General features: G+C 38.7%; 1 long non-coding RNA gene across 1 annotated transcript; it reads left to right on the top strand.

The window, feature by feature from the left end:
* The first annotated feature begins 39 nt into the window (after positions 1 to 39).
* LOC148043554 (uncharacterized) lies at positions 40 to 3112 on the top strand. Its single transcript, XR_015697995.1, has 3 exons — positions 40 to 202; positions 419 to 783; positions 2732 to 3112. It is a non-coding gene; the product is annotated as an uncharacterized LOC148043554 (long non-coding RNA).
* Positions 3113 to 20173: the final 17061 nt, after the last annotated feature.

The following is a 20173-nucleotide window of genomic DNA, read 5'->3' on the forward strand; positions in this document are numbered from 1 at the left end:
TTACGGATTATTTGGGACTCTTGCTTTAGGTAACAAAAAATTTCTACTTTCAGAAATAGGATCGGTAACTCACCTTTTTCTGTGGAATAGACATGATGCCTGGCCCAAAGTTAGTCATGTTATCTATTTGGACATCTACAGGCAATAATTAAAGACACAGATCTACACAGAATCCTGCCTCAATTACAGGTTGGCACCAGAGGTGGGTTACTCCCAATTCAGCCCATATCGGGCGAACCGGTAGGGGCAGTGGTGGGAGGCTCCGCCTACCTGCCCGGATGCTTCTGAACATGTGCAGAAGCATCACGCGCATACAAGTGAACTGGTAGTAAAAATGGAAACCCACCACTGGATGGCACATAGTGTACACATGCACAGTAACATGATTGCTTGATTCTCTGCCATTAATGTCCCAAAGGTGCTTTTTAGGAGGAAAAGGAAAGAGGAAAATTGCAGACTAAAGGAACCAGGAGCACTCCTCAGGTGACCCTGAAGACGCAGATTAATCTCCAAGTGCTTCAACCTAAAAGGATGCAGATTACCAGCTGTATGCAAGGAATATAAATCCTTCCATTCCCCACTGTCCTGTCAGAGCTAAAGAATCTTCTTGGATCAGAAGCGAAACATCTTCAAAAGAAAAAAAACAAGAAAATCCAGTTGCCTCCTGAAAAAGCACCTTTGGGGCAACCATGACCTGATGACTGAGTGTCTCTACAGACTCTGCCATTAATGATAGTAAGAACTAGCACAAACCTATTGTTGATCAGCTGACCAGTGAAAAAGGTAGGTAGGATTTCTTACATATACCAGGGCTGCGTTGTTTGGTGTTGAAAACTGTATATTATTGCCCATGGATTAGATAAATTTTGTGAAAACCATAAACTAATGCCAAGGAAAATTAGGGTAGATAGCTTCAAAAGCTAAGCACAGAAAAACAGAAAAAGGGCTCTTTTAGAGGTAGCCTGCTACTAAGTATGAAGTAGCAACTCACAGATTCGCTTACAAGTTGCCATCTCTTAGACACATGTTACCTACGTCAAAATCTACAGTGATGACTGGGTTCCCCCAATGTGTTAAACCAAAATCAAATCATCAACTCTTTTCTATCTGTTGATTTTTAAATTTATACTTGAAAATTTTCCTGCCATTAATCTTTTAAACCTCAAGGTCTACCTGTCTCCTTATGTACACATTTTCTTTCGCTCCCCTACAAATGGACTCACCATCAGCTGCAAGAAGAAACGAAGAAACTTCTTCTGTTTAGACTTCCTTCATTCCTTTATCTTTGGTTGTGTTATGTCCTCCTTTTGAACTAAGACAGTCAGTTAAAATAGTCTACTCAAATCCTTTCGTAGGCAGGTATTTTGCTTTTGAGAGCTAGTTTGATGCAGTGGTTAAGGAATCAGGCTAGAAACCGAAAGACATTGACTTCTAATCCTGCCTTGGACATGAAGCTAGCTGGCTGACCTTGGGCCAATCACTCTCTCTCAACACAGGAAGAAGGGCTTTTCAACTTCAGTAAGCCAGCAAAGTATAGGGAAGCATATCTAACTGTGCAGAGAGGATCCAGCGACATAAATGAGTATATCCAGCCTGGTCTTTTAATCTTTCATATTTTCCAAACCTATTTTTATAGAACCAATCACCAAATTAATACAGAATAATTGATTGCATCATTAACACAATATAGCCGTGGTGGCAAACCTATGGTGTGCATGCCAGAGGTGGCACTCAGTGCCCTCTCTGTGGGCACGTGAGCCGTTGTCCCAGTTCAGCTGTGCTGCGCATGCGCGTGTGCCTCCTGCCAGCCGGCTGGTCTTTGGGTTTCTGCCACATATGTGCGGGGGCACGGGGTGTGCGGTGGGGGCACGGAGGCATGTGTGAGGGCGTGGTGCATGTATGGGTGCCTCATGCGCATTGCATTTTGGGAGTTGGGGGGTGCACTTTGGGCACTCGATCCAGAAAAGGTTAGCCATCACTGCAATACAGTGTACCCCCAAAATGATGGGTTAGCTGCATAAACTATTTATAGTTTGGGGATCGAATCCATCCTAGCAAAAGTTAGACAAGTATCTGAACCATACCAGAGTTGCTTACAGGCACAGAACCCATCTTGTAAGAAATACTTTGTTTAAGGATCTAATTAGACAAATAATAGGGAAGCAGGATATTAACCAAGTGGTCCACAGATTGCCATGGAACACATTCAACCAAAATAAATTAGTTTTAACAACTAATTAGTAATTAAGGGTACCATGAAATCTATTTGGGGTTCTATTGCTTAATAAGTGAGTTTTGTGATGACTTGAAAGTTTATTCATTGATATACAAAATATATATTTTAACAGTTCAGACTTCTATATGCAATGCAAATCCAATCAGAAAGCTGCAGACATAAATTAGTTTTAACAACTAATTACTAATTAAGGTTACCATGAAATCTCTTTGGGGTTCTGTTCTTTAATAAGTGATTTTATGATGATTTGAAAGTGTATTCATTGATAAACTTTAAGGCCTTGATGAGTGCTTTACGGGAATATATTTTAGAAGTTCAGACTTATATTGGCAATGCACAATAATCAATACTGAAAGCAAACTCAACAGAAATTGATTATTTTGAAGGATGAAAATAATTAGATATGGACCTTCAGACATTTTATGCTATGATTTGATAAATTTATGTATATTTGTATTATCTTAAATTGTACAATTTTCCGTTACTTTATTGCAGAACTCAAAGGAGGCCTATTAAAAAAAATGGCCAAAATATCTCTGGAATGATCCAGGAAATTCTAAGCATATTCAAATGTCAAGAAGCCAGTCTCCTGTTTATCATATGAAAGGATCTCGCTTATTGAATGTAGAAACTGACAATGACTTTATCATCCATGCATTTAAACACAGAATTCTGAAGGGTAATGTTCTACACTAATGCTTCTCAACCTTGGCAACTTTAAGATACATAGATTTAACTTGCAGAATTCTCCAGCCAGCATGCTTACATAATCAAAATTCATTAAAAAAAACTTTATAATTTTCAGATATATTTACTTAACATGTATAGCTTACAGCTGCCTGACTTACTTTTATATCTATGACTTCTTCCTTATACATGATATGCTGACAAAAAATTGTCTGATTACTTGTTAAAAAAAATTAGAATATGAACAGCTTTAGTTGTGGTGGAATAAACAAATACTAAAACCAAATATTTTTATGGTATAGGTTCTCAGAGATGTACACCTGCAATTTTTCAGCTTCATATATGTTGTATCCCATTTTAAAATTGAAATTAGTGTATAGGCCTCCTGTCCAATCCATTAAAATGATGAAATGAAATCATCAGGATGCTGGTTAAACAAAATATATTGGAAGGCCGAAATGAGTTTATGTTTAAGACATATAACAAGACATTTATTAGAAATATATAGAGCAAAAATGAGATGGAAAATTCATGACTTAGATTCTATGCAGATTTTACACATATTATGTTTGTTAAGTCAGACTTTATATTTAAATTTGAACCCTATAGTTTAATTTTAAATTTGAACCAGAGGTGGGTTGCTGCCAGTTCGGCCAGGTTTGGCTGAACCGGTAGTGGGATTCAGGCCTGGGTTGCAGAACTGGCGCGATCCAGGCCTGAGATGCCCCTGAACCGATTCCCTCACTGCTGCTTGGCCGCCGCCATTTTGGATTTTAGTGACTGTGCGTGCGCAGTTCACTGTAAATTGTTCTGCACATGTGCGCAGAACAATTTACATTGAACAGCACATTTGCATGTAGTGCAGCAAACCACCCCTGGTTTGAACCACATATCTTTTGAACACGAATCTCATTGAACTATGAACATCCTTTTTTCTCAAAGTCTATTCTGTTTGTTATATTCTGGTAGACCAATTCAAGGAAATGTTTTGAAGTGGCAGCAAACCTCAACATGAATATTAGTCTCAACAAAGTTGATTCATTGCCAGGAAGATTAAACTTTCCCTTCCCTGCTATGCAAAACAGAGGAAATTAATATGCTATTTTCTGTTAAGAGACTTGAAAGAGAGTCCTGGCCTGGGTCAGGCCTGGGTCACAGAACCGGCAGTGAACCAGGCCTGCCACGCCCCCGAACTGGTTCCCCTTGCCCCTGATGGGCTGCCGCCATTTTGGTTTCCAAAAAGACTAACATGCTGTTTGGCAAGGGTTAATGGATTATAATAAAAAATTATATAGAAATATGATTAGCAATAACAATAGCAATAACCAAAGCACTTAGACATATACCACTTCATAGTTCTTTACAGAACTCTCTAAGCAGTTTACAGAGTCAGCATATTGCTGCCAACAATCTGGGTCCTCATTTTATCCACCTTGGAAGGATTTCAACCTTGAGCCGGTGAGAATTAAGCTGCTGGCAGTCAGCAGAATTAGCCTGCAGTACTGCATTTTAAACACTGCAGCATTGCAGGCTAACTTGAGATTATCGTCATATATCAAAATGACCTCCATTTTTTGTTTTAAAGTCACAAGATGATTTTCAGTTTAAGACATACAGGCCGTTCTTGACTTATGACTGTAATGGACTTCAGTATTTCCATTATAAGTAATGAGTGCTGTAAGTCGAGGCACCCATATGAACAACTCAACATTTTTGGTGGTTGTTACTTAAAGAGCAGTGGTGGCGCAGTGGTTAGAATGCAGTACTGCAGGTTACTTCTGCTGACTGCCAGCAGTTCGATTCTCATTGGCTCAAGGTTGACTCAGCCTTCCACCCTTCTAAAGTTGGTAGAATTAGAACCCAGATTGTTGGTAGCAATAAACTACCAACTGACACTAAACTGCTTAGAGAGGGCAGTAAAAGCAATGTGAAGTGGTATATAATCCTAAATGCTATTGCTATTGCTCTTAATGCCCTGGCCATTAAGTAAATGCAATGGTCATTAAATAAATCCACATATCCCCATGGGCATTTTTTCTGGAAACAATGTTCACGTGCAGGTATAAGTACCGTATTTTTCGGAGTATAAGATACACCTTTTTTCCTCAAAAAAGAGGGTGAAAATCGGGGTGCGTCTTATACACTGAATACAACATTTTTGGCCTCCTGAAACCCCGCGCCCTTTGCAAAAATGGCTGTGCATAGCCTTTAGGAGGCTTCCAGAGTTCTCCTTGGGGCTAGGGAGGGCAAAAATGAGCAAAAAATGGGCTGATCTTTGCTCGTTTCCCCCGCCCCAGCTCCCAAGAGCACTCTACAAGCCTCTTAAAGGCTCTGCATCCCCCCCCCTTTTTTGACAAAAAACGGGCCCATTTTTGCAAAAAGTGGGCCATTTTTGGAAGGTCTGCAGAGTGCAAAAACTTTTTTTTTTTTAATTGCTTCTTCAAAATCTTGGTGCTTGGTGCTTTTGGTCTTATACTCCAAAAAATATGGTAGCTTTTTTGGGGGCGGGGGGTGGGTGGGTAGGGGGTGGATTGTCTATCATAAATGGTTGCTAAGCAAGAACTACCTGTAGATGTACTATTTGAAATTGCTAATGCATTAGTTGTTTCTCATTTAGGAACACGAACATTGGCCACTGAGCACAGATAGACAGCTCCTAGTGTTGCCAATCAAATCTGTTTAGTTATGCCTGCCTTATGCCAGGACTTGTAAATTTTGAGCAACAAGTCATGTTGAATCTGTTCACCCAGGCTTGTTAAGTTCCAACTACTGCACGTTTTCTTTTGCTATTGATGTTCCGTGCCATGTGGCTTCCATAACATCTAATAAGGCTTTGAGCTATTTTATGGTTAATTATGGCTTTAACCACCTTAATTATTTTTTGTCTTTTTTTCTTCTGTTTTAATTTCTTTAAACGATTTTAATTTGCCTTTGATTTAAAGCTGATTTCTTTAATTTCTCCTTTTTAATGGTGGCATTATTTTATCAGAAGAAAAGGGATAGGATTATCATTATTATAGAGTACAATGTAGTTATTCTACCACTGTTACCTTTTTGAAAAAAAAGGGGGGGGTGTTCAAAATGAAAGACTTCTCATCCTTATGTCTTATAAAAAGTTTCTGAATAACTGAAAGAAATTGCATAATTTAAAAAAATCATCTGAAAGTGCCTAGACTATTTTCCTCTCAATGTATAAAGTTCTCCAAAAGCAACTGTAACTTGAAAATAAATGACAAAGCAAAACGATCACTCTGCAGTTTTTTAAAAAAAACATCATTACCTCATCATTCAAAAATTTATGTTTGAAGCAAATATATTCACGAGGATTTGAAATATTCATGGATGGAAAGGATTTCTTCCCAAAGTAAATCATTCATTTTGCTTAACATATTTAGGTCTTTAGAATTGTGATGCTCTTTTATTAAAATAAATATATGTAGAAATGACTCTAGAAATGTTTGTGAAGACTGCCAAATTCTTTGTCAGAGTTCCCAGTTGCTTTTTTATTCACTAAGAATATTCCAGTTCCAAATCTTGATAATAAAAATATAAGAAACTGAATTGTAACTCAATTTGCCCAGAGAGCAACCTAAGGTGATTCTAAAGTCAATACTTCATCTATTAATTTTGTCCCACCTGAAAGCTATCATGTAAATCTCTCCAAACACCGTAATATTCTCAGAAGATGCCTAGCTCTGATCTTCATGAACTTAGATTAGAAAAACTTCAAAGGATACCCTTTGCTTTAACCCTTCTTGGACATTCCCTCCAGCTTAGGAACCTGTGAAAATCAGGATGGAATGTGCACGTTGCCTATCCAACTTGTATAAAGAAGTTAAACCTTTGTGTCCATATAAATGGACATTTATACATAAGACTTTTATAAATGAGTCTAAGACTCAGTTTTGTTAGAAATGAAGAATTTGGCTTTGAATATGTGAAGATTAGAGTTAATAAGGGACGGAATTCCTTAAGCAAACTGTCATCTACCCATTTCCATGCCCTCCTGAATTCCAGGTGAATGACTGAAGAAGGATTTTTGTGTTATTTGGGAAATGGGAGTACATTTATTATGAAAACTGATGACATGGTGAATTGAAATGAATCTAAATATGTTATCCACCAATAAAACATGGATAAAACAGACATCATAAATGTTAGGAGAACATTTTTTAAAAATAAATGCAAGTGTAGACAGTGAACTAGAAAAACGTTGAAATGCAGTTGTGATTTGCTTATGGACTGATTACAACCAGGTTAATAAGTCTGTGAAGAACTGTTGAAAGAAATGTCCTTCTGGAAATGTCCTTCTGGGTTCAGCTCCAAGTGGGGAAGAAGACACTGGAGACATGGAGGCTGCTTGGAAAGATGGTTTATTGTTGGACAGGGCCACATGGCTTGAGCCCTGACCAGAAAAGGTGATCACATGTTTCAATGTTGATGGAGAAGAAGAGAAGGGTGAGGAAGGGGCTTGCTAGGCTTTTTATACCCTGTTCAGTCCCACCTCTCTGTTTCCTGTTCCTGTGTAAGAAATGTATTCTGACTGGTTATCAGACTCCCATGGTGCCATGCAGGGGCTACTCTCTAGGCTGTGATGAGTTCTCAGTTGCCTTGTGGTCAGTTGAGTAATATCCCTTCCACCTACAGCTGCAGTGAGGAGAAGTCTTTATTATGTAAAGTGGGCTAGCCGGGCCATCTTAATGGCCCATTAGCTGGGGATGGGCAGAAAGCTATAGGCAACTATTCTGTCTTTTGAAACATGTTTCTTTTCACATCCAGAGAAATATTCTGCCTTTTCAATATTTCTTAGGATATTTCATTTTTCTGGGAGAGGGCTGGATAATAACTTCCCACAGAACTGCATCTTTACATGATGATTGAATGCTATTATCTTTTTCTTTAACAAACTGGAAGCATCAAGGGTGAATAATGGTGGAATTTGTTAAGGAGCTTTGTGGAATTCTGATTGAAACACAGTTATATTGGGCAAGGAACTTCATTTTAGGCATACAGGAATACAATCTAGGATACAGGCCAAACTTTTGCTCTTCAAATACTTATGAATATAAGAAAGAAAGTCTGTTCATATTTATTGGCTCTAAGAAAGTGAATAATAAAATGAAGAGGCTCCCACTGTGGAATATTTTTCATGAAAAGTTGAATCTGATGTTGAATCTGATAAGAGTAGAGTATAATGGAAGTAAAGCATTTGTGTGAGAGAAATGGAACACTGTTCAACATGAGTGGAGACCAAGATAAGGGTATGAGATATATCCTTGGTTGTTTATGTATTGATGGATAAATGCATAAGGAATGCTTGGGGTGATTTAGATATATGTAGATTGGGACTATGACTGTACATGTACTTTTGAATGCAGAAAATGCTGTGTTGGTTAAAAATTTGAATGATTTACAGAAATGTTAAACAGCATGTATGAACATGAGGAATATGATTGTTATAATTAATGAATCAAAGAACAAGCCAATTGTATTTGACAGGGAAAAGAGAGTGCCTAGCTTAATTTATACATAAATGGTGAGAAAACTAGAGCAAACAGAGCAACTGTGTACACTGGCAGTATGTTTACCAAGGAAGAATTACTGAGACTTGCAGATGCTGATAAAAATGTATGTGATCTGTTGCAAGGAATGTGTGTTTGTTGAAAAAAGTGGAAATGCCTGTTCTCTATATAAGAATGAACAGAAAGATGAGGGGTCAGAGGCAAATAATAAGGAATAGAAAGATGAGGGGTCAGAGGCAAATAGGGTGAGTTGGCCATATAAAGAAAATTAATAGATATTGAATTGCGAAAGAAAGAAAAGTAACTGGGTAGAGGGGAAGATGGAGAAAGCTTTTTTCATGGATGGTGTCAATGAGAACTTCAAAAAGAGAAAGATGAGAAGATTAAAGAACAAGAAGCTATATATGAAGCTGTACTGGGAGATAAGAAAGTACAGATGATGTGCTTGGTTAGAAAGATATAGTAAGTAATAGTGAATTGTGTTTGTGTAAATGTTTATCTTTCTTTCCTTTTTATTCTTCTCCTCTTGTACCTTTAATTTCTTTGGCTCCTGATTCTTTTTCTTCACTGTGCTTTGTATTATTTATCCTGGAACACAATGAAGTGTGTATAAATATGTATAAGGTACAGTGAATATTCTATCAGTCACTTGCAAGTTACCGTAGTTAAAAATCCACTGCATGAAACCTTTAGCAAACAGCATAGTTCATTTATCAAGGGCTAAACCCCTGGGAGATTATTTTTTTTTGCTATTCATTAATGTAATTTATATTGATCTGTACACTTTATTTTCTTTTCCTTTGGCCCTATCTATCTCCTCATTTTCATAATTATTCAATTGGAAGAGCTGCTGAGGCCATCAAAGTCAACTATTTTTCAGCACAGGAAGGAATTCAAATTAATTTCCATTCTGTCTTTTCCCCTGGCTACAAATAATGTTTCAGACTGAGTTCAGATGCATGTGAATATAACACCTGAATTTAATTTCACTGGTTTCTATAGAAAATAATCCTGTATTCTACCATTATTAGCATGGTTCCTCTATAAACTGCTGAAAGCTCATTACTATACCTATCTTACACCTATGTGATAATTCATTGTTGAATTAACATTATGTACATATTTTCTTAAATCAACAAGCAGTAGATGAAGCTTAAAAAATTGATTACTTTTTATACAGCAGCTGGAAACAAGAAAACGCATTCAAGAAATATCTTCAGTTCTGACTGAACAACTGAAGAAGAATGGAAGAACTTCAGAACTGAAAGCGCTTCTTGGATGAGAAATAGATAAAGAATAACAGAGTTGGAAGGGACCTTGTAGATCATCTAGTCCAACCCCCTGCTCAAGCAGGAAACCCTAGACCATTTCTTACAAGTGACTGTCCAGTCTCTTCTTGAAAGCCTCCAGTGATGAAGCACCCACAGCTTCTGAAGGCAACTTCTGTTCCACTGGTTGATTGTTCTCATTGTCAGAAAATTTATCCTTATATCTATGTTAGATCTCTCCTTGATCAGTTTCCATCCATTGTTCCTTGTCTGCCCTTCAGGTGCCTTAGCAAATAGCTTGACCCCTTCCTCTGTGTGACAGCCTCTCAAATATTGAAACACTGCTATCATGTCACCCTTGGTCTTTCTCTTCACTAGACTAGCCATGCCCAGTTCCTGCAACCGTTCATCCTATGTTTTAGCATCCAGTTCCCTAGTCATCTTTGTTGCTCCCCTCTGCACTATTTCTAGAGTCTCAACATCTTTTTTATGGTGTAGTGAACAACACTGGATGCAGTATTCTAGGTGTGGTCTTACTAAGGCTTTAGAGAGTGGTACTAGTACGTCAGGTGATCTTGATTCATTCCCTCTGTTAATGCAATTTAGGATTGCATTGGCTTTTTTGGCTATTACCACACACTGCTGGCTCATATTTAATTGATTATCCACTAAGTCTCCAATCTCCCTTTCACAGTTCCTCTTCAAGGTAAAAGCACTTTTGGGAAAAAGAAGGAAAATATATTGATATTCAGAAATAGCAGTACTATGACCTGGAGAAATTTAGAAGCTTTGCCTTTCCCCTTAGTTTCTTTTAGGGGTCCCATTGTTCCCAAAACCACAATCTTCATTTCTCATTCACTTTCTCAGCAGGCCATAATGATGGAATCATGAATGACTAAAGGGTGATTTCATTTCACTGTTATTTACAATTTAACTCAATAGCAGAACCTCTTCCTATTCTTCATGGTTAAATATAGCAACAGATTCTTTCCCATTCCCTTCTCTCTATTTTTTTTTTACCACCCACACAAAGTACATGAGTCAGAGGAGCTGTTAAGAATGAGTGGTTCCCATCTGGCCAAGCTGTTCCTTGGCAGCTTTGTTGACTTTACTGATTGTATTCACACTCCTCAAGGTCACCTCAAACATAAGGAGGTGAAATAATGTCTGTCTGCAAAAGTTGTTTTCATGCCAGGATCTTAGTGTGTAATATATAGATAGATACATTTTTCAAACAACCCTTTTTCCAGCCTTCTAAGACTAAAATATTCCTTTAAAAAGAATATTATTAGAATATAAAGAATATCAGATCCCAAGAAAGAATTCCACTCCTTCTACTCCAATTTGATTCACAAGCTGAATCAGATCAAAGGTAAGCTTAGTTTCAAGGATTTACCTGAACATTAGACATGGGCTACCAAGAGTTGCTTGGTAGAGACAGATGGGTGGCATATATATGTACACACACATATACCAAGATTTTGAAGAAGTAAATTTTAAAAAAAGTTTTTGCACTCTGCAGGCCTCCCAAACCCTCTGCATGCCTCATTTTTCGTGAAAAATGGGGCATGCAGAGAGTTTGAGAGGCCTGCAAAGTGCTCTTGGAGGCTGGGTTCCCCCAAAAAACAAACAAAAAACAGCAGTTTTTCATGAAAACGGGCCCGTTTTTTTGCAAAAAACAGGACATGCATAGGCTTTGGAAGGCTTGTGAAGCTTTGGAAGGCTTGTGAACATATATATGTGTATGTATGTTGCCCTCTATTTAATCAACCGTGGCAGTGCAAGGTTTTGAAGATAATATGGGCGCATCTTAGAGACATCTATTGTCTGCAAATGGATATGATAGGACCACCATTATGATACTGCAACCAGTCTTCTGAGAAGCTATGTTGCATCAACTGTTAACATAGTAATTTTTAGTGAATGCCAGCAAAATTGTGAGATCACCAGTAGTTCCTGAAGCACCTGAGATCTGCAAGCATAAAACAGAACATTTAGTAACAGCTAACATTTAATTTTAAGGGGCGCAGTGGCTCAGTCGATCTGAAAGGTTGGCAATTCAGTGGTTCGAATCCCTAGTGCCACGTAACGGAGTGAGCTCCCATTACTTGTCCCAGCTTCTGCCAACCTAGCAGTTCGAAGCATTTAAAAATGCAAGTAGAAAAATAGGAACCAACTTTGGTGGGAAGGTAACAGCGTTCCATGCACCTTTGGCATTTAGTCATGTCGGCCACATGACCACAGAGATATCTTTGGACAGTGCTGGCTCTTTGGTTTTGTAATGGAGATGAGCACCGCCCCCTAGAGTCAGGAACGACTAGGACATATGTGCGAGGGGAACCTTTACTTTACCTTAACATTTAATAGTATACACATTATCTTCATACAAATCATTAACATTCACTTCGAAGTAAATTTCATTTTATACACATCAGATCGATCCGTCAATCTGTCACTGTCTACTCATTCTGTAACTATTGAGGAAAGAAGAAAGGATCAGACACAATTCAGTTATGTACTTGGAACAGTATTAATTTTAGCAGCAAAGCTTGCACTCCCTTGAGTCTTTCCTATTGAAATGAGTGATGCTGAAAAAGGCTGATTATCCAATTAAATTACAACTCTTATTTTATTATTGTGTGTCCCCAGTCTATCTCTCTATTTTTACTTACTTTTCTTTAGCTAAGGGATACATGCTTTGCCTATTCTATATGAAGTGTACTGGGAATTTTCTATGTAGATATTATGAATCATGAGACACTGGTAAATGAGTGGAGAGGAAGCTGGACATTTATATATAATCCACAGTGGAAATGCAATCTTGGTAATGTATGAGAGATTATTTGGCATGTCAAGGCTGATTTATCAGACCACTGCATTTAGTGTATTTATTGTGTCAACTTTAGTCTTGGGTTCTTTTTAAAGAAAATGATATTTTAAAGAAAAACAAGCTAGGCGACTTACTAGTTTCAATTTGAAACAGTATAGAACTTGAAACAAAAAGAAACATATATATGCTGATTTTCCCAATGAAAATGTTAGTTTACAAGAAAAAGCACTGTTGAATATAAAATAATAAAATTTAATGCAGCTTTGTGTGTGTGTGAGTGCACACATGTGTATGCCTTCAAGTTAATCTTGATTCCTGGCAATTGCTTGGAAATTGCTGCAGTGTTTTGGGGAAGATTTTTAAAAGTAGAATAACAGAATTGGAAGGGACCTTGGAGGTCTTCTAGTCCAACCCCCTGCTTAGGCAGGAAACCCTACACCACTTCAGAGAAATGGTTATCCAACATCTTCTTAAAAACGTCCAGTGTTGGAGCATTCACAACTTCTGGAGGCAAGTTGTTCCATTGGTTAATTGTTCTAACTGCCTGGAAATTTCTCCTTAGTTCTAAGTTGCTTCTCTCCCTGATTAGTTTTCACCCATTGCTTTTTGTCCTACCCTACCCACTTTGGAGAATAGTTTGACTCCCTTTTCTTTGTGGCAACCCCTAAGATATCGGAACACTGGTGTCATGTCACCCCTAGTCTTTTTTTCTCATTAAACTAGACATACCCAGTTCCTGCAACTGTTCTTCATATATTTTAGCTTCCAGTCCCCTAATCATCTTTGTTGCTCTTCTCTGCACTCTTTCTAGAGTCTCCACATCTTTTTTATATCATGGTGACTAAAACTGAATGCAGTATTCCAAGTGTGGCCTTATCAAGGCATTATAAAGTGGTATTAACACTTCATGTGATCTCGATTCTATCCCTCTGTTAATGCAGCCTAGAACTAGAAGCTTAGAAGTCACCTGCCATTGTCTTCTTCCTGAGGCTGGGAGGAAATGACGGATTCAAAGTCACTCAGCTGGCTTCATGCGTAAGATAGGACTAGAACTCACAGACTCCCACTTTCTACCTCGGTGCCTTTAACTACTACACTAACTGATTCTCTTAAATTCATAAAATCTTGGAAATGAAAAAAGGCCATTTGGGCAATAAACTGAACTCAGACAGAGCGCAAGAAACTCAAAAAATAAAACTTCCACAATGGAAGGTTGTTTGGTGAAGGGTACTTGAAATTTATCTTTCCAATCAGGAAATAGAGTGAAGTGGATTTTTGTGGATCCATAAGTGCTTAGATTGCAGAGTTATAATCATGTGTCAAAAAGCCATGCCAGCTTCGGAAATGAAATAGGCTCCAGGATAGATTCTGTCCTGATGAAACCAATGCACTTTCCAAAGTAGCCATACATACTGCTGTGTGGGAAGTAAAAGCTCAATTAGAAACATACTGCAGTGATATGAAGAGAAAAGGAATTTTAGGCCAGGAAAAATTGGGAGGCCAGAGAAAGAGCGAGTGGGCTTCAAAAGTTCTATTTTAAGTCTCAAGGTCTCGGTGCTCAAAATAGCTGCAGCCCCCAACCATGCATATATTCAGCCCCCACTTTAGTCATAAACAGGAAGCATTCTTTAATTATTCTCACAATAACAAGCGTCTCCTCTTTTGTCTTATTGCTTAGTCGTTTCAACCGGTCAAAACAAATTGCTCGACGTTGTCTGTGTTTGATTAGGCATTCCCAGGATTAGTCACACCTGTGCAAATATGTGCACCAAGCCAAACAAGTGGCACAGCCACCACCTTCCTTTTCATAGCCCGGTGCCAATCAGTACCAGAGGAAAACATTTTGTGGTTTGGCTATTGTCGCTGATGAATTTCCACAAGCCCTACATGAAAAGACATGCAAACAGGTTTTGTTATGGCTTAACTTGTAGAGATAACAGGGCTGGAGCAATTCTATGGCCTGTGCATGGCTATTCCTCCTTAATTTGTGAAGGCCTCTGCCAGTTCTTATGGGCCATGTTCACAAAACCTGCTTTTCCAAGTTGACAAAGATGTAGCAGGATCATTTTGATTAGGCTTTGAGCAAATGTAGCTTAAGCCCATTTTATCTTTATCTTACGTCTGCAAACTGAAGTTCTCTGGTTAGCTTAAAGTTCAGTGTATTGTGTAATACATTGAAAAGGGCTGATGCAGTAAGAAAAGTAAATGTGGTCTGTGAATAAAACCACTGAGTTATTCAGGGCTAGATATTTTTATGCAACTTCTCCATTAAGGCACACACCCACCCATGTCCACACTCTGCTAATAAAAGTGAGAGAGAGAAAAGAAACTCAGTGTAAAACAATGGGTTTGAGGCACAATAGCGTTAAAATGCTCGATCGCCTTATATAATGTGAAGCTAGCTTAAGAAATCCCTTTTTGGAGTTCAAGTTCTTCCAACATTTGACTGATGCTTACAATAGTACCTAACTGGTAGATTCCCTTGCTTCTTTTCCCATCTGTGCCGGGAAAACATGCAATCTTCTTTTCTTTTGAAAGAAGCTTCGAAAAATCATCTCAATTAAAATGCAATCTTGAACACAAAATAGAATTAAAATAATGACCCTTAACTCAGTCTCCAATAGTTGCTTAAATAGGAAAGTTTAAACTTGTGTTTCTGGACCTTGGCTAGTTTGAGATGTGTGGAGTTCAAATCCCAGTTTTCCCCAGCCAGAAAGATCTTAATTGTCACTCATTGACACACATTTATAGTGGGGTGTTAAGGAAAAGAAATGGTGGTTTGCATCAGGTAGAATAAATTTGCTATTTAGCAATAGCAGTAGTAGACTTATATACCGCTTCATAGGCCTTTCAGGCCTCTCTAAGCGGTTTACAGAGAGTCAGCATATTGCCCCCAACAATCTGGGTCCTCATTTTACCCACCTCGGAAGGATGGAAGGCTGAGTCAACCCTGAGCCGGTGAGATTTGAACCGCTGACCTGCTGATCTAGCAGTAGCCTGCAGTGCTGCTTTTAACCACTGCGCCACCTTGGCTCATTACTAGACATAACACTCATCTGAACAACTAACCTTTAAAATATTATGGTATTTTAATGGCTTATACACAGTGCTTATCAGTGGTGGGTTATGGCCAGTACGCCCTGGTACAGGTGTACTGGTGCCTGCTGGGAACACCAGATACCATTCCATATGGTGCTTTGGAGGGCCCACTTGCCCGCCCATCCTTCTTACCTGTATTTGACCCAACCAGGCCATTTGCGTACATGCACACAGTGTACGGCGCCTGTGCAACGCTCTGCTGAGCAGCTGGAGCATCTCAGGGCAGTGGTGTGCAGGCGTGCGCAGCGCGCGTGCACATGGTGGACTCCTGGTCCTGTCACAGCATACTGGTTGTGACGGGATCCGGAACCCACCACTGGTGCTTATCCTACTATTCTGTTCATTGCATAATTAACTCATTGCATTTTAAACCCACTGCTTAATTACTTTGTAATTGACTAGCTGATAACCTAGCATTGCCCGGGTATTTATTTATAGGGGGCAAATGTCCAGACCAAATGTAATTTCTAATGTTGGATTTCCCCCCTTACCAGAGGGAGCCCCTTTGTGGAGTACTGTGAAGCCATTACCATGGCAACTCCATTGTGCTGCACAGTAGAAGCCATTTTATGGCAGTACAGTAGAATCCATTTTAAGGCACAACAGGCTGTATCTTAACAGAACACACACCCTAAGGGGTGTTAGGGGAGTGTTACCCCTCATAGAGAGTAAGTCATCCGTGTACCAAGTTTGGTTGAAATTGCTCGAGGGGTTCCAGAGTTATGCTGGAACACACACACACACACACACACACACACACACACACACACACACACACACACACACACACACACACACACAGCAATTTTTATATAGAGAGAAGATTTACATTATGTTGCCCAGATAATCCATTCAGATTTACATTATATTGCCTAGCTAATCCATTCAGGATCTATTTTCATTGTCTCTTTTTCTATTTCACATAGATATATAATCTGCTATGCTTTAATGTCTCTGAATATCAAAGCCACTGTATCCCAAAAGATCCCAACTCTCTGGTATAAGATGATGAAATGTAACAGTTTACAGGCCAAATATTAATATCGGTATACGTAGGTGCAGGAAAGCAATATGGATAAAGATGCATTATATTAAGTCCTTGCCATTTATACACATAAGTACAGAAGTAACCTGATCAAAACCATGGGATTTACTGCCCAACAATGTATGATTGTATTGTAAAACTGTAGACAGATCCAGTTTCATTTAATGGGACTTAATTAGGAAGAACTGTCCATAGGCATAGAATGTAATAACCTTAGCCTATAATTCTAATAGATAACCTGCATCATATGTTAAATATAGGGAGTCCTCAACTTACAACAGTTCACTTAGTGACCGTTCAAAATGACAATGGCACTGAAAAAAGTGACTTATTACCATTTTTCGCACTTATGACTGGGTGTTGCAGCATTCCTATGGTCATGTGGTTTACATGTTGGATGCTTGACAACAGACTCATATTTATGATACTTGCAGGGTCCCAGGATCATGTGATCATCTTTTGCAACCTTCAGACAAGCAAAGTCAATGGGAAAGCCTGATTCACTTAACAACCATGTCACTAATTTAACAACTGTAATGATTCACTTAAGAAATGTGGCAAGGAATGTTGTAAAATGGGGCAAAACTCACTTAACAAATTTCTCACTTAGCAACATACATTTTGGCCTCAAGTGTGGTTGTCAGTTGAGGACTGCCTGTATAGAAGCATATCAACTACCTTTGGCATTTTCTCTACTCTGCAGTATGTATATATGGATTTATTTCCAAAAACAAATCTTCACAGACTAGATATATTTCATTTTTAAGCATGTAATTTTCTTAGCACATTGCAGTGTGCATTGTATATAGATTATCTAGATTTTAAGGAAGCATTTGACAAAGTAATACATGACATTCTGATTAATTAAATGTGGACAAAGAGGTACATGGCTAGCTAAATAAATATATATTTCGAGACAGTTCTTGGAACTGGAATAGGATATTAAATGGGCTGCCATGTAGTTCAATATAATATGGCTTAGTAATGGGACTTGTGAAAAGTTCTTGGAATAATAGTTCATCGCAAAGTAAATGTCTGACTGCACACCACAGCCTGTCAGTACATCATAGATCTCTGTACTCTTATTTCATCTCATAACTAGACTTGGCAAAAGACTTCCAGCTGCAACTTGGCTAGAGTAGAATTTTACTGCCGACAAGAAGCGTCAAATGCAACCATTGATTGCCTTTGCAATGGAATCAGGGACTTATAGCCTGAGAATATGTATTCAGTTATTAAACATATGCCACCCACATCACTATCTGAAGTTGACTTTGGGTAATTCGTGACTGGTTCCAGCCACATCTGATTCAGTACTTAAAGTAAACTCCAGTCAGCAGTGTGATGGGTTAAAGGAAAAGGTTCCCTTCCAATGTATGTGCTGGTCATTCCCGACTCTATGGGGTAGTGCTCATCTCCGTTTCAAAACCAAAGAGCCAGCACTGTCCAAAGACGTGTCTGTGGTCATGTAGCCAGCATGACTAAATGCCAAAGGCGCACAGAGCACTGTTACCTTCCCACCAAAATGGTCCCCCTTTTTTTTTTCTACTTGCATTTTTACATGCTTTCGAACTGCTAGGTTGGCAGAAGCTGGGACAAGTAATGGGAGCTCACTCCATTACATGGCGCTAGGGATTCGAACTGCCAAACTGCTGACCTTTCTGATCGAGATAATCATTCTCCTTCATTCTGCTTTGGTCAGGCTCCCAAGTACTTTGGTACTCTGTCAAATTCTAGATAAACAGTTTAAGAAGGTATCTTTCAATCCTTAGTGAAAGAAGTTTTAACGACTAGTTGAAGTATCTTTGGGGGTGGGGATAGACAACAAAAGGCTGGTTGGCTTGAAAAAATTGCAGACTAAAGATCTTCTCCCTTCACCTGATATTCAAGGTCAAGGATATTCAGTGGCCAAAAACATTGAAAATCTCAGGCTGACTTGCTGCTGCTGTGGATGTGATGGATCTAATTTCTTTTTGAAAATGCTGACAACGTTATTTCAGTTTCAGCTTTCCAGCCCATTGAAGACTTTAGCAGATGTAGATCTTACTTGAAGAGGAGCGAAAGTGGTGGGTGGATAAGGGGGTGGGAGGAGGAGGGGAGGAAATATTTTTAGGTATTCCAATCCACAGCTGCTTAAATTAATGTGTGTGTGTGTGTGTGTGTGTGTATCATGTACACATCAATAGATTTTATAGGAGGGATGAGTAATACAGAACACATCTAGACAACTTGGAAATATTTGGCTCAGATTTATGTATGTGGGAGTTTACTGGAAGCAATTAAGCCAAAAATAATGAACTCACTAACTTTTAATAAATATTTCATCTATGAGAGAAAAAAACCTTAACAAAGGCTTGGGAGGGGTTGCTTTTATTTTTTAAAAAATCACATATTCCTTCTATATACTCTCATATATCAATGGTAGGCCTTCCTGCCATTGTGACCACCTTCTCTTTAAGTCTACTGTGGGCAAACATTGCAATGTTTTGGATGGGTCATTTATATATTCTGCCAATCTCTGGTTCAAGGCTGGAGGCAAGATATTTTCAGTGCTCCAGATTTTGGAATGTCTCTACATTGCTTCTTTGTCAATCCCATTTTCTGCTATCAAATGTCAGTGTCTGAAATTGTTGAGCGTGTCCTTTCTGGTACTGATTTGTTTTGAAATACGTTCCATTTTTCATTTAGTTGCTTTGATTTCATTTGATTCTGACTAAATTGTAACCTTTGTTATGGTTGAACTATGTTTTATTTTTGCTAGTGGCTTTTGGCTACCTTTGGCGGGAGGTCAGTTTAAAAATACCTTAAATGAAACAAAAATAGCGGTGCGGAAAAACTTTTTTCGACAAAGCGCCAAGTTATAATGAAGATATTTGGACCATCTAAGAATTAGTCATACATAATTATGATGTCTAAGGTGAATCAACGTCATCTTGAGACTTCAGGACTGCCTTGGGGAATCCAGAAGTTAGTTTTGTTTTGTTTTCCTAACTTTTTATGGCCAACTGAGCATAGTTTCAAATCATTTCTAAAATACACCCCCTCCCCCCAAAAAAAGGTGAGGTGGAGGGGAGAACAGGAGAAATTGCAATTGTGTGACTAACAGTTGCAGATGTCAGTAAGATAAAATTCACAGAGATTTTCAGTTTTATTTCAAATCACAGGAGCATAGACAATATACCTTCTTATTTCAGCTCTCTCTCTCTCTCTTTCTCCCCCTCCTTCCCTCCCTCTGTCCTCTGTGTGTGTGTATGTGTGTGTGTGTATGCGTATGTGTGCCTGCATACATCTTCAAGTTGGTTTTTGACTCCTGATGACTGTCTAGACTAGCATCTAGAACAGCGATTCTCAACCTGTGGGTCGCAACCCCTTTGGGGGTCGAACAACTCTTTCACAGGGGTCGCCTAAGACCATCGGAAAACACATATTTCCGATGGTCTTAGGAACCGAGATACCACTCCTCTATCCGTATCCAGGCGGGTCCGC

Source organism: Thamnophis sirtalis, unplaced genomic scaffold (assembly GCF_051295495.1).
Source record: "Thamnophis sirtalis isolate CommonGarterSnake01/CBP01778 unplaced genomic scaffold, rThaSir2_p1.2 scaffold_11, whole genome shotgun sequence".
Taxonomy (NCBI): Eukaryota; Metazoa; Chordata; class Lepidosauria; order Squamata; family Natricidae; genus Thamnophis; species Thamnophis sirtalis.